The sequence below is a fragment of the Amphiura filiformis genome, chromosome 1 (assembly GCF_039555335.1).
Source record: "Amphiura filiformis chromosome 1, Afil_fr2py, whole genome shotgun sequence".
NCBI classification, from domain to species: Eukaryota; Metazoa; Echinodermata; class Ophiuroidea; order Amphilepidida; family Amphiuridae; genus Amphiura; species Amphiura filiformis.
In genome coordinates, this window is record NC_092628.1 from 19,003,083 (window position 1) to 19,017,882 (window position 14,800).

Genomic DNA, 14,800 nt, shown 5'->3' on the forward strand with positions numbered 1-14,800 from the left:
CAATCCTAGTGCCGTACTATTACGCTGACTTTCGTATTCGGCGAGGAGGACGATTTCGACCTCCTGGTTTGTTTACAAACAGAGAGGTAGAAAAAAAACCGTTCTGCGTGTCCAAACACTGAAGTATCAGAAGGACGGTCCACAATAGCGTGATTCACGTAACCTGAATAGGGATTAAAAAAGCTGTCACGTAGAACCATGTGCTTCTATTGTCCAATTTGCCATCAAGATTTCATATGGAAACAGTTCAGACCCAGTACAAGATCATGTCAGAAATTAATATTTTGTTCTGGGTCTGATTATTCGGACTAATCCAATCCATTAGAAAGCTTCACTGTTGGAATTGACGACATTTTGACCATCAACACTGTTACAGTATAACATGTAAGGTGGACGTGAATTGGCTAAAGGCCTTGCCTTGGTCACTTGTGAAGGCTGGTAATAATAAATAAATGGAAAATGGTTCGTTATCGTGGAAACCTTCAGCTAGACAGCATCAGCAAGGCTAATGGAAATTCCCATAAAGACAACAATGCTATTTCATACTCGATCGATTTCGCACAAATGCGAGTCGCACACATACATGTCAGTGTGTAATGATCGCGTCGTTTTGCACACTGAGCATGCGTGCGATTCACTTTACTGCAAAAGCGATTAAGTATAAACTAGAAGAGTCTTTCAAAAAGACACAGTTCACGGATCAGGTGTAGGGTTAATTGTTAATTGTTAATTGTAATTTGTTCTAACCATAGACTCTGATGTTCTAACTTTCCATTTTCATATCTAACCTAGATTTGAGGCATAATGATACCTACACATCCTGACTCTGGCTTATATAACTCTCCATCCAGCAAGAAACTCATTGAAATACTCATCTGCAGGCCCGTACGCAGGATTATTTGGGGGGGCTGATTTTGAAAAAGTGGGCTTTTTTTCCAAGGGGGGGGGGGCGGTTTTGTGAAAAGTGGACTTTTCCCCCCAAATTTGGACTTTTTTGACCAAAAAACAGTTGGGGACTTTTTGGTATACTTTTGCAAAAGTTGGGGAGGTGCGGTCGCACCCCTCGCACCCTCGCACCTCCCCCCCCTGCGCACGGGCCTGCTCATCTGGCATATAGGCTAACTCTCCATCCAGCAAGAAACTCATTGAAATACTCATTGAAATTCATTGAAATAGAAACTTTCAGACCCAAATCAAAATTGCCTATTGAAATTCAATTAAATGTTAACTACGGAAGAAAAGTTCGCGGCCTGTAGGCCGGATTTCATTTGGGGGGGGGGGTGCTGATTTTGAATAAGTGGACTTTTTTTCCAAGGGGGGTGGGCGATTTTGTGAAAAGTGGACTTTCTTTCCAAAATTTGGACCTTTTTTGTCTAATAGGCCTAAAGCCTAAAACGTGATTTTTTTGGTCGCTACGCTCGCAAATCCTGAAATTTTGGGACTTTTTGTGTACTTTAGAGTGTGATCGGAATCCGTCCCTCACGTGAGGGACGGACATCAATAGATTAATTGCTGTGTTTAATTAACCCTTGTTAAAATTTATTCCTTTAAGTTAGGTTAATATATAACCCTTCAACCAATAGTTATTTCATGCAGGAAAATGTTGCCACATGTGCATCAATTATTTCACTATACAAAATTTTCACGTGTGAGGGACGGAAATCAATAGAATAAGCAATCACCACCATTAGTTACATCTTCAAGTTTTCTATTGAAACTTATACACATGTTTAATCAATATATACTTTTCATGAAAGAGTAATGTTCCATCTCTCCAAAAATTAAGAAATTTGACTCAGTTTGTTTTCAAGGCGTCTATGAAGCGGGTCCAAAGTTTATGTGAGGGACGGACATTTTCTATGTGAGGGACGGACAAAATGTTACAAAATTTCAAATTTGGCAAGATTTCTCCAAATCCACCACTACTGCTATCCTTGACATCTAAATGAAATGCAGTTGTCAAAATAATTCAAGTTCAGTGGAAATATCATATGATTATACCCACTAAATACTTGTGTGAGGGACGGACAGCTTGTCTGTGAGGGACGGACATATGATTGCCTAAATATCTTATTCAGTGTGTATTTCTCTTTTAATTTCAAATAACACAGAAGTTTTACTTCATGCTGTTTGTTTTCAATACCCAATTGTAGTTCTACTGATAAAGAAGCAGTAATTTACAATAATATTAATTTTAATAAGTTGGTGTGAGGGACGGACAGACCCTCTTTTTTAGCAACAGGACCTTCAATTCCAAATATTTGGGGGCATAACCTTCTGGGATTGGCCTGAATTTGTTCTAGACAGACTCTCTGACTGGGTAGAAGAATTGGGTTTAATATTTAGTGGCCAAATATTTTCACTCAACATACATTGGTACCTGTACATCCAAAATAAGTTGGTGTGAGGGACGGACATGTCGGTCCCATAATTAATTAAGGACTAATAACTCTTAGATTTAAAGATTGGTAATTTTAGTTTCTTTATCTCTAGTAAGGTGAGCACTAATATTGATAGATAGGGTGTATGCCATTTTAATTCCTTAGAATATTTCTCAGAGAAACAACCTTTTTGGATTTTTATCTGTGAGGGACGGACAAAATTTCTAGCATTCACCTTCCATGACTTCCAACTCTCTTCTGAAAGACATCTAATTAAAAATCTCATTGATATTTCATGTGGCAGGGGTTGCACTATTGATATGTAAACAAAAATAATTTCACTCAACATACATTGGTACCTGTACATCCAAAATAAGTTAGTGTGAGGGACGGACATGTCCGTCCCTCACATTAATTAAGGACTAATAACTCCTAGATTTAAAGATTGGGAATTTTAGTTTCTTTATCTCTAGTAAGGTGAGCACTAATATTGATAGATAGGGTATATGCTAATTTAATTCCTTGAAATGTTTCTCAGAGAAAAAACTTTTTGGATTTTTATCTGTGAGGGACGGACAAAATTTCTAGGGTTCACCTTCCATGACCCCTCCTATCTTCTGGAAGACATCCAATTAAAAATCTCATCGATATTTCCTGTAGCAAGGGTTGTACTAATAATCTGTAAACAAAAATTGACAATAGCATATAATCTCTTCCTAAGAGAAGTATTTTCATAATAATGCAACATAGTGTCCGTCCCTCACGCTACAAATGATGCACGCAACTTTAGCGGCACGGAAAACACAAAATTTGCGACAAATTTTTCTTTTTTCTTTTAGATTATTAAAATATAATCCTTTCCACCAAATTAAAAACATATTTTATGGAAATTTGAATAAATCCTATTTTTTCACCAAATGTTACCCAATTTCCGATCACACTCTTTACCAGATTTGGGGGTACCCCCCGGCCAGTCCCTAATAGCCTACAGTTGCTGAACAGGCTTTTTACTAGAATTATGGGGGGGCTGAGCCCCACACCGAAATAATTCAGGGGCTGGGCCCGGGTTCCTAAGCCTGATATAGGCAGCTATAGGCCTTCGTGATATGGGAAAATTCTGGCGCTGTGCTCATGAGGTTCATGATGCAGTCATGTCTACAGTAGAATTCACCACGACCTTTGCAGGACTTAAACCCCCATTAAAAGCTATTAAACCAAGATAACACTCATTGAAAACAGCTCAACTATGTTAGGGCCTACATCGGATCTTCTCTGGTTAAATCCACACATACATGTGTCTGTTATGAGCAATGAGCTGGTATTATAGTTTCAGTTGGGTGAACGATTATAAAGCAAACGCAAGGTAACAATTTATTACTGTGTGGCCTTTGTTCACGAAATGAGACAATACTGTGCATATTGTTAACCACATTCTTGAAAATGAGAAACATAATGGCTGTCACGTGGGCCGTAACACGGTTTGGAAATAATTTCTTCATATTTTTTGGTTTGGTGTTATCTGTCGTTTACATATCCTTCTTAAAACACCAAAGTGCGAATATTTCCAAACACTTAAATTAGCTAAAAATTTAGGACATGTTACAAAACTATATTTTCTAGAATTTCAGAAGAGTACTTTAAATATTGGCCGGTTATTTTTCACACAGCGACGTTAACTAGGCAATGTAGGCCTACTATTACCTATACGTACACTAAAACACCAAAGTGCGAATATTTCCAAACATCTAAATTAGCTAAAAATTTAGGACATGTTACAAAACTATATTTTCTAGAATTTTAGAAGAGTAGCCTACTTTTAATATTGGCCGGTTATTTATTTAACAGCGACGTTAACTAGGCAATTACCCATACTTCTAACATACGCTATTTGTAGAGGTTACGCGTCAATGGTAAGAGCACTGTGTATTGTGTACAGTAACTGCAGTATGTTTGACAAAAACCAATCACAGATTCCTATTTTCCACTAAATCTCACACAGCTCTTATCATGCTATGCGCTCAACCGTGTAGTATAATCACAGTCTGCGTAGAGGCTATACTCTGTGCTTGGAAATACATGTGTGCTCGGGTGTATCAAGGCCACTGTGCGTACAAACAAAATGTAGATGCATTTATAAGAGAATCGTTTTTGTAGCCAAACCGTTTCAATATCATCGTCGCGTCATAGATGGCTAAACGTCACAAATGGTGACGACAGACTCTTATGCATGCACTGTCCATGCTCTTACACAAGGTACCGAGCTCACGGTACTGTCCTCACTTTTGCGATCGAAGTAGCGCCTCCCTTAATTAAGTACTCTCAGAGAGAACTCTCAGATCTTCAGATGGTAGCCTCAGCAGCAAGAAATGGTGAAACACTGTTAACACCTAGTCTGGTAAGTCCACCAGAGTTGATACCAGTACTGAAGGATGGGGGTCAAGCCTATACACTAGATCAAAAGCTATCAAAAGTCAAAGCTGGAAAAATTTGCCAGACTTGCCGCTAAATGTAAGCTTACCAGCACAGCTCAGTAGAATCTGCTCCTGAAGTTCAGCAACATGCGCAATGGTAAAGATAGCCTTCAAGGTCAAAGATGTTAGGAAGCTTCTGCAACCAGATAAAGCTACTGACCTGGCCCTGAGTCCTGAAGGAGTACAGCGCAGAACTGGCTAGATCACTCAGCCTGCTGTTTGGGCTTTACTTCTCCAAGGGAGTTTCCCAAGCCAATGGAAGAATACATCTGTCATCTTTATTCGCAAGAGAGATTCGAAGTAATCCATCTTTGTACCGCCCATCTCTCTGATCTGCATCATCAGCAAGTTCATGGAGGCTGTTGTAACCAACTTCAGAATTACTCCTTGGAAACCAGCTGATATCAGATAGACAGTTTCGATTTAGGCTACACCACAGCACAGCTGACATCGTTACCATTCTGACCCAAGAGTGCATCTGATTGCCCTGGATCTGAAAGCTACGCCCCCGGATTAGGAGCTACCTGACAGATCGTTCCATCAAAGTTGTCTTATCTGGCCAGTCATCAAGTACTTCCTCCATCAATGCCTCAGTTCCCCAGCGGTCAATACTGGGCCCACGTTTGTTTTCCGTCTTTATTGATGACCTGGGTGATGAGTGTGAAAACCAACGGCAGATTATTCCACCTTGTTTTGTGAGATTATATCTAGAGACAACCATGAGGTCGTTACTGCTACAGGGTGTATCAAAATGATTGGTACCGGGATATGTGACATTTTCAAAAATATATCAAAAATATATAATTGTTAATAATATAGTTTTTATACTATAAATAGAAAGGGGCATATGTTAACTTATTGATCTAATAATCTGAAGATAATAGGTTGATGCATCTGGAAGCTATTGTCATTTAAAACGAAGATCGACGATTCGACGTAGCTCAAGCGTAATCATGGTTTTACTTACACAACACAAGATGAATAGGTTCACTGCTTGAACTATTTATTGGATACATGCTCTTCAATATCTCACCTCAGTCTACATAACATAAAATTGCTTTACATATGCTTTTAGAAAGATAGTTCCCGAAGTCCCTGCCTTACGACTCTGGAAGTGTGAGGTGATGCTGAAGCCCTATTTTGAATGAACTCAATACCTGAGATGAATCCATTCTGTAATTGCGCATATCAAATTTTGAAATATTGTAAGTTATAGCATGATTGCGTGTCTTCTAAACTTCGCTGCACTTCTGCATATATCTTTGTGTCAACTACAAATGTAGTAATTCTTTACAATGAATGCACGATGAAGTGTTGAATATTGTGGAGCCATTCCAGGTCTAACCTAACATACACTGCCTACAGTCTATAGCCATTCTGCCACACCATAACTACTAAGTAATCTCAATGCATCTTATACTACAATTTAAATAACCGCCCTAGAAGGTGTTGATACACAAACTTCTTCCACCCCACCTAAATTATTCAAGTCAATAATATTACTCTCAGCCAATAAATATTGATTAGAACATTTATATATTATGAATGAAGAAATAGACACGGAAAAATTAAACATTTCCATGATTTTCAACATATCATTCTCACAAGTTATTTGTAGTAAAATAGAGCTTGAAAATGGTGTGCTACTACTAAATCCAGATGAAAAGTGTAAAAACACCAGTCCTAATTTCTGAACAGAATGTGCTATCTTTATGATCTAAAATTCTTAGAGAAGATAAAACTACTATCATTTCAAGTATTTAAACAATCATCCCAAAACTGGTACAAAAAATATTTAAAAAATTCGGCAAAAATGGGAAGTCGTCGGTACCAATCATTTTGATAAACCCTGTAGCCTGAACAAAGACCTGGAGAAAATGAGGATCTGGGCGCGGAAGGTGACCTTCAAGCCATCGAAATGTAAGACAATGACAATATCAAGAAAGAGGAATCCAACCAAGTTAGATCTTCTGTTTAATACCACCAAACTGGCTGAGAAGGAGCTGGAAATCCTGGGAGTCACAGTCGACAACAAGTTGACCTGGAAAAAGCATGTTTCTAACGTCTCCAGAGCAGGACGGAAGCTGGGCGCTCTGAGGATAGTTGCAAATAAACTTGATAGAGGCAGAGCAACCGTTTACATGGCTGAAGTTCGCAGTGTAATGGAATACTTCTCACTGTCTTGGATGAGTGCCAGCGCCACCACTCTAGCATTACTACTGAGACTGTCCAGAGGAAGGCCCTTCGAATAATAGGTGTGAACGTTGAGGAATCAAGCTTTTCCAGAAGCTTTCACCACTCAAGAGGTAATTGCGCTATTCCGCTATTATCAGAAGCGCAATAATTATGACGTTTTCACTTTACCTCACCACTCAAGATCATTCCATCAAAGTTGTCCTATCTTGCCAGTCAAGTATGGTATCGAGAGTTGTTGTTCCTAAGCTGCTACGAACCACTGATTGGCCCATGTGGTTTTCTTTAAGAGTGCCTAAGTGCCTAAATGGTTCTGGACCTTTGTCACTCCTCATGGGGAGAAAGGCGCTATAACTGATATTTTGTCATTTGTTTCTACACAAAATTGAGAAATTAGCACTGCTATTATCAAATAGTGATATTATCGCTATTAGCAGCCTCTTTTTTAGACTTAGAAGAAAGTAACTGATGGAAAACGGCCTTTACACATAATTGCGCAATTATGACATTTTCACTTTACCTCACCACTGAAGTGATAATTGCGCTATTCCGCTATTATCAAAAATTATGACATTTTCACTTTACTTCACCACTCAAGTGATAATTGCGCTGTTCCGCTATTATTAGAAGCGCAATTATGACATTTTCACTTTACCTCACCACTGAAGTGATAATTGCGCTATTCCGCTATTATCAAAAATTATGACATTTTCACTTTAATTCACCACTCAAGTGATAATTGCGCTGTTCCGCTATTATCAAAAAATGGCCTTTACACACAATTGCGGAATTATGGCATTTTCACTAGCATTCACCACTCAAGTGATATTTATGGTATTCCGCTATTATCAAAAAGTATGACATTTTCGCTTTACCTCGAGGCTTTACCTCACCACTCAAGTGATAATTGCGCTATTCCGCTATTATTAGAAGCGCAATTATGACATTTTCACTTGACCACACCAGTCAAGATCGTTCCATCAAAGTTGTCCTATCTGGCCAGTCATCAAGTACTACCTCCATCAATGCATCAGTTCCCCAGGGGTCAATATTGGGCCCACTTTATTCTCTGTCTTCATTGATGACTTGGGTGATGAGTGTGAAGGCCGGCTGTGCCTCTACGCGGATGGGTCCACCTTGTTTTGTGAGATTGCATCTGGAGCCGGAGACGGCCCTGGGGCCATTGCTGTTGGCCCGTGTGGAGGCCTGGAGAGGGTAGGTATCTGGGCGGACGGGTGGAGGATGGCCTTCGGGCCATCAGGGTGTGGGGGCAGTGACGGTATCGAGAGAGGGGGTCCGGCCGGGCTGGATCTTCTGTTTGGTACCACAAAACTTGAGAAGGAGGAGCTGGAGATACTGGGAGTCACAGTTAACAGAAAGCTGACCTGGACAAAGCACATCTCCAACGACTCATCCAGAGCAGGACAGAAGCTGGGCGCTCTGAGGAAAGTTGCAAACAAACTTGACGTTTACAAGGCCCAAGTTCGCAGTGCGATTGAATACGCCTCACTGTCTTAGATGAGTGCCAGCGCCACCACTCCGAGGATTATCAGACTCTATCCAGGGGAGGCCCTTCGGATCATAGATGTGAGCGAAGAGGAGGCGATTACAGAGCTGAACATTACATATCTCCATCAAAGCTGCAGAAACAGTCCTCTACAAAATCTGAAGGCATTGCTAACAAAGTCATATGTAGTCGGGAGAGCTGCACGCTCCGGCTTGTCCATGCCTTGCCATGCTCTCACATTACCAGTTTCTAGAACCATATCTACTGGCAGGACCTTCATCCACACTGCAGTTCACGTTTAGAATAGCCTACCAGATGGAGTAGTCGGAGACGTAACTGACAACGGCGCACCGTCATTCAAGAGCAGAGTGCATAAGCATCTCATTTCATGTGTCTGATGCCTAAGTTACTGCACCCCTTCACTCTTGTTGTTCCTAAGCTGCTGTGAACCACTGATTGGCCCATGTGGTTGTCTTTAATATTGCCTATGTGCCTATAAGTTCTTGACATGTGCCACACCTCATGGGCTGTTGTTCACTCTAGCATTTTATACAAAAGTGATAATTGCGCTATTCCGCTATAATCAAAAATAATGTCATTTTCGCTTTACCTTACCACTCAAGTGATTATTGCGCTTTCCCGTTATTATCAAAAATGGCCTTTACACATATTTGCACAATTATGACATTTTCACTTTACCTCACCGCCCAAGTGATAATTGCGCTATTCCGCTATTATCAAAAATTATGACATTTTCACTTTGCCTCACCACTCAAGTGATAATTGCGCTTTCCCGCTATTATCAGTTTCTAGAACCATATCTACTGGCAGGACCTTCATCCAAACTGCAGTTCACGTTTGGAATAGCCTACCAGATGGAGTAGTCGGACACGTAACTGATAACGGCGCACCATCCTTCAAGAGCAGAGTGATTATTGCGCTGTTCCGCTATTATCAAAAATGGCCTTTACACATAATTGTGGAATTATGATATTTTCGCTAGCTTTCACCACTCAAGTGATAATTTTGCTATTCCGCTATTATCAAAAATGGCCTTTACACATAATTGCGCAATTATGACATTTTTACTTTACCTCACCACTCAAGTGATAATTGCGCTATTCCGCTATTATCAAAAATCATGACATTTTCACTTTACCTTACCCACTCAAGTGATAATTGTTCTATTCCGTTATTATCAAAAATGGCCTTTTCACATAATTGCACACTTATGACATTTTCGCTTTACCTCACCCACTCAAGTGATAATTGCGCTATTCCGCTATTATCAAAAATGACCTTTTCACATAATTGCGCAATTATGACATTTTCACTTTACCTCACCACTCTAGTGATAATTTTGCTATTCCGCTATTATCAAAAATGGGCTTTACACATAATTGCGTAATTATGACATTTTTACTTTACCTCACCCACTCAAGTGATAATTGTTCTATTCCGCTATTATCAAAAATGACCTTCACACATAATTGCGCAATTATGACATTTTCACTTTACCTCAACATCCAAGTGATAATTGCGCTATTCCGCTATTATCGAAAATGGTCTTTACACATAATTGCGCAATTATGAAATTTTCGCTTTACCTCACCACTCAAGTGATAATTGCGCTATTCCGCTATTACCAAAAATAGGTTTACTTCATTATATTCAGCCAATTATCAGATATAAATATGTAGGACTTTTAGGACTTGGCGAACGAGCAGTAAGCTGTAGCAAATACGCCGTAGAAGTGACGTCATAATCGGATTAACTATCATAGCAATGGATGAATACAATTTTTGAATAGACCGCCCTGCACTATAAGCAGATTGCACAAATCACCTGTGTATGTCAGCAAACATAGATTGAATACAATACCGCTCTTTTCAAAGATACTTATCTTACAGGTGCGAGTGATCAGCCTTTCTTTGACATCTGTGGTTCAATGCATCGGTACCGCGTCAACGTTGTAGTACAGGGTGGTATAGTAAAAATTGTATTCATCCATTGCTATGGTAGTTAATCGGCGTATAGGTAATTGTGAGGTTGCGTCATGATCAGTGAAGGGTGATACTATGCAAAAGCAATGGAAATTCAGATGTAAACAATGCCGATCACATCGAATTGGCATCAATACAATTGTGACCGAGATGACATGTCTGACTTGCCCTGCGGGGCTGTTCCATCGTGGTCCTTCTTGGTAAGTGGGAGTCACTTGGAGCATGTTCTCGAAACTTTTGGGCTGCTGAATAACGCCTTCGGACAACAATCCAATTATCTCCATCCGCATACGAAATTCCAACGATAATATTAAACTTTTAAGCTATCACAACAACTCTGTAAATCTCCGATCTAGGAGTTAACACTTTCTTACTTGTCCTGTGGGCTGTCCCGTTGTGGTCTCACTTGGAGCATGTTCTCGAAGCTTTGGGTTGATGCGCGTATGTTCCTTAAAAAAATGACAATTGCCTTCGGACAAAAATTCAATTATCTCCAGCCGCATACGAAAATCCAATGATCTGGAAACTTTTAAGCTATCACGACAAATGCGTTAATCTCAGACCCAGCAGTTCACACTTTTTTACTTACCCTGTGGTGCCGTTCTGTTGAAATTTCGAAATGAGGTTGATAATTGCAAAATAGCAAAGTATGCTTCAGGCTTCATATTTGCGCTAATTTCAACAAGTGATTTCATAATTGCATAATTGCGCTATTATCACGAAGCATTGTGAAAGTTGCATAATTGCAACGTTCATGACGTTAACTTCATAATTGCGCTAATTTCAAAATGTGGTTCATACTCGTATATAGTTGCATAGCAAAGTAGACTTGATAATTGCGCTAATGACATGAACAATACTGACAATTTGAAAATTTTCATAATTGCGAAGTAGAATTCATAGCCTAATTGTCTGACGTTGATAATTGTAGATTAGCAGTCAGTGTTGCTCTATGTTCTTTGATATTATGGCCATTGTCAGTTTCAGCGCATATTGATCACTCTCAGAGGATGATTTAAGGAAGCCCCATCATGCACTGTAAAAGAGATCTAAAGTGATGTATGCATGAAGGATCATTCACACCTTCTGTAGATAACATAACATGTGAAATCGACCAACTTTTTGAAGGTGTTTTTATTGTAAATATATCTGTCCAAATTTAAATTTAACCATGCACGTGTGTATGCAGTGGGCGGGCAGTGGTGTCATGTTCACTCACACAGCTGTGCTAACCACAAGACTTGCTGGGAAGTGCTTAAATCATCCTCTGGATCACTCTAAACATTTTATATTTAAAAAAAATGACCGTCATAATGATATTCAAAATATCGCAAACATTGGTTTCAGTAGCCTATATTAAGTGAACCCTAAAATACGTGAACCCCAAACTTCACAAAAGAGCAGAAAAAGCAAATATCCACAAATTCCCAACGGCAACGACCAATATTTTGGCGACCGTCTGACAGTGTAATGTCAACTTCAGTCTTTGGCATGGATCACCGCGCGGCGCGGCGCCGGCTGACCAGCCTGGCCGCCCAGCACCATGCGCCAGATATCATGTCCAAATCGCTGCATTGAAACATTATCATACGTACATGGTACGTGGTACAAAGATCGATGATAACAATATTTACATTTTATAAAGTAGGCTTGGTGTATAGCGATATAGGTTAAAAGACACAAGGCAGACTATATGACTAGTGTGGTGTTCGTGTCAACATGTCTTCGATTCCAACAGTGAAGCTTTCTAATGGCTTGGTAATGCCAGCGTTAGGATTAGGTAAACTTTTATGTACTGTCATGTTTTTGTTCATATCGCCTAAACGAAACATATTCCAGGCCTAAAATTGCATTGGGATTGTTAAAAAAGTACGAGCTGATTACAAAATCTGCACGTCATGTGGTAAAGTGTGGGATGAGGTTATCAACCTGGTCATTCAGCACCTTTAATATATCACGAATCCATGGCTAAATTGCCAGTCCAAAGAACATTTTATTTTGGCTTATTTCTAAACACTGCTGCTGATCCACCTTATTGCAGGACTTGCTCGCACCTGTTTTTCGTCATCTTTAAAATGATTGCTAATGCAATTACTTTAACCCCCGCTTTAACCCAGCTGCAATACAATGGATTGCAATACGTCACCAAAAGTTCAGGTTGATGAGTCCAGTAGTTTCTAGTCTAATTAGATTAATTATATTAGCCAGTCTCTTGCGTCAAATCACTATTCGCATACAAATATACAGTTAATAGAAACCAAAACGCAGAAAAAGATGAATAAGTTGATAAAAATACGAACATCTATGTTTAAAAAAAAAACTAAAAATATAGGTAGCAAAAGTGTTGGTTTTGCTTTTCATGTCTAGTGATAGCACCCATGATTCACAAGGAGACTCGTCACGCAGGTAGTGCGGAATAGTTTGACTTTTGCCGAGATGGCTTCTCCATAGATGTTCCAAAAAGCACATCATGCTAATCCGTTTTTGCCATTTTGGAGCTAAGATATTTGAAATCTGGATGGGGATGACTCGGACTCGGACACCAAGGATTCGGATGAGGAGGACTCGACTACAACACAAGTTCTATCTTTGTTAAAGCCGTTGACCGAAGGACTACTCCTGTACAGTTCAATGAGTCAAAGATTTTCTCAGACATTTTCTTTAAAAGTGACGTGTGCATAGTGCATACATACATGCAATATTCTATTCTATTTATTATAGGATCATCTGTTGAATTTGGAGGATACGGGCATGAAGCCACTGTGTGCGCCATCAAAGATTGCGGCATGAGATTAATAGACACAGCCGCCCGGTATGGAACAGAAGAAAGCATCGGCAAGGCAATCAAGGATTCTGGCATTCCAAGAAAAGATTTATTCGTGGTGACCAAGCTGTGGTTTACTAATATGGGGTATGAATCAGCAAAGAAATCATTACAAGCTTCACTCAAAGCTCTTGGATTCGAATATGTAGGTTAGTTTGAAAACTGTGAAATTAATGGAACTTGCAGAAAAACTAGTAAAAATTGACAAAGCTCATAGTAGGCATGTCACAGTGGCTGCACAATACTTCTGCCACACTGTGCATGCAAGCATAACAGTAAATTGAAAAGCGCGCGCATGAAAGTTGTTCAATTTTGGCAAACATCCATGCCGAAAAATTAATTTCCTCATATGTGCTATTTATCACAATTGTTTGAATTTTTGATATATGGTGTGTGAAACCTTTCTGTGACTACCATCGGTTTTTTTAAAAATAAATATTGCTTCGTTTAAGAGCTACTACCTATTTTTATGGATTGTTGAAGATCCCTCATAAATCAATAAATATAGGCCTTTTGAAAAATCAAGATCTACCACCATTTAGCTGAAATACTAATCTTTCTAAGCATGTAAATTATTTCCGTCGACAACGAATGGCACACTTGAGGAAAACGATTTGAAACAAAACATTTTTAAGTGAGTTTAAAGGGAGTAATATTCCAAACCACAATAGCTCTAAGCCATTGTGTGTGTCCAAGGCCACACCATTTTTGTATACGCGGTATAATAGAGGGGCTGTTCTGTTTACCGTTTCTCTTCCCATGTTAATCCAGATAACAAAATGTTAATTTAAAGTATCATTGCAAATGAATTTTTATTTTTACTTTTCGGATTTGGCTTTGAGCAATGGTGACACATACCATATTTACAGAAAAATGAAAATTCTATTCCAGACACCGTCAAAATGTCAAAGTTTTTTTTGTTTGTATTATATTAAAGTAATTAACTGCAGATTCTTTACTCAACATCATAACAGGTTCATACTTGACAAATTCATGATGAATGAAAAGACTTTCATTAAACATCGAAAAAAAACCAAAATTACTCATGCCTAATTTACATAATAATATCATGAATACATAATTAGCTGTAATAAGCTAATTTGCATAATTGATTACTTTTTGTGTATTTTTTGTTATCAATTGAAAGAACTTTGTATACATATGTTTGTGAAAAAAACCGCACCCTGATATCATGTACGGTTTGCTTTTGGCATCAATTTTGCATATTAATTAGCTGAACTTAGTAATTTTTTCAACTTTTTATTTGTCTGCAGATTGGCAGGAATTGCTAAAATAGTATATTTGGAGAAAAAAATGAAAGAAAAAGTGACCCTCAGAAAAAAAATGAAAGAGAAAATCAGGAGGGCAAAGGAAAAGAAAAGGGCAAAGAGCCCTTTTCTAGCAAAATTCAGGGCCAAAAT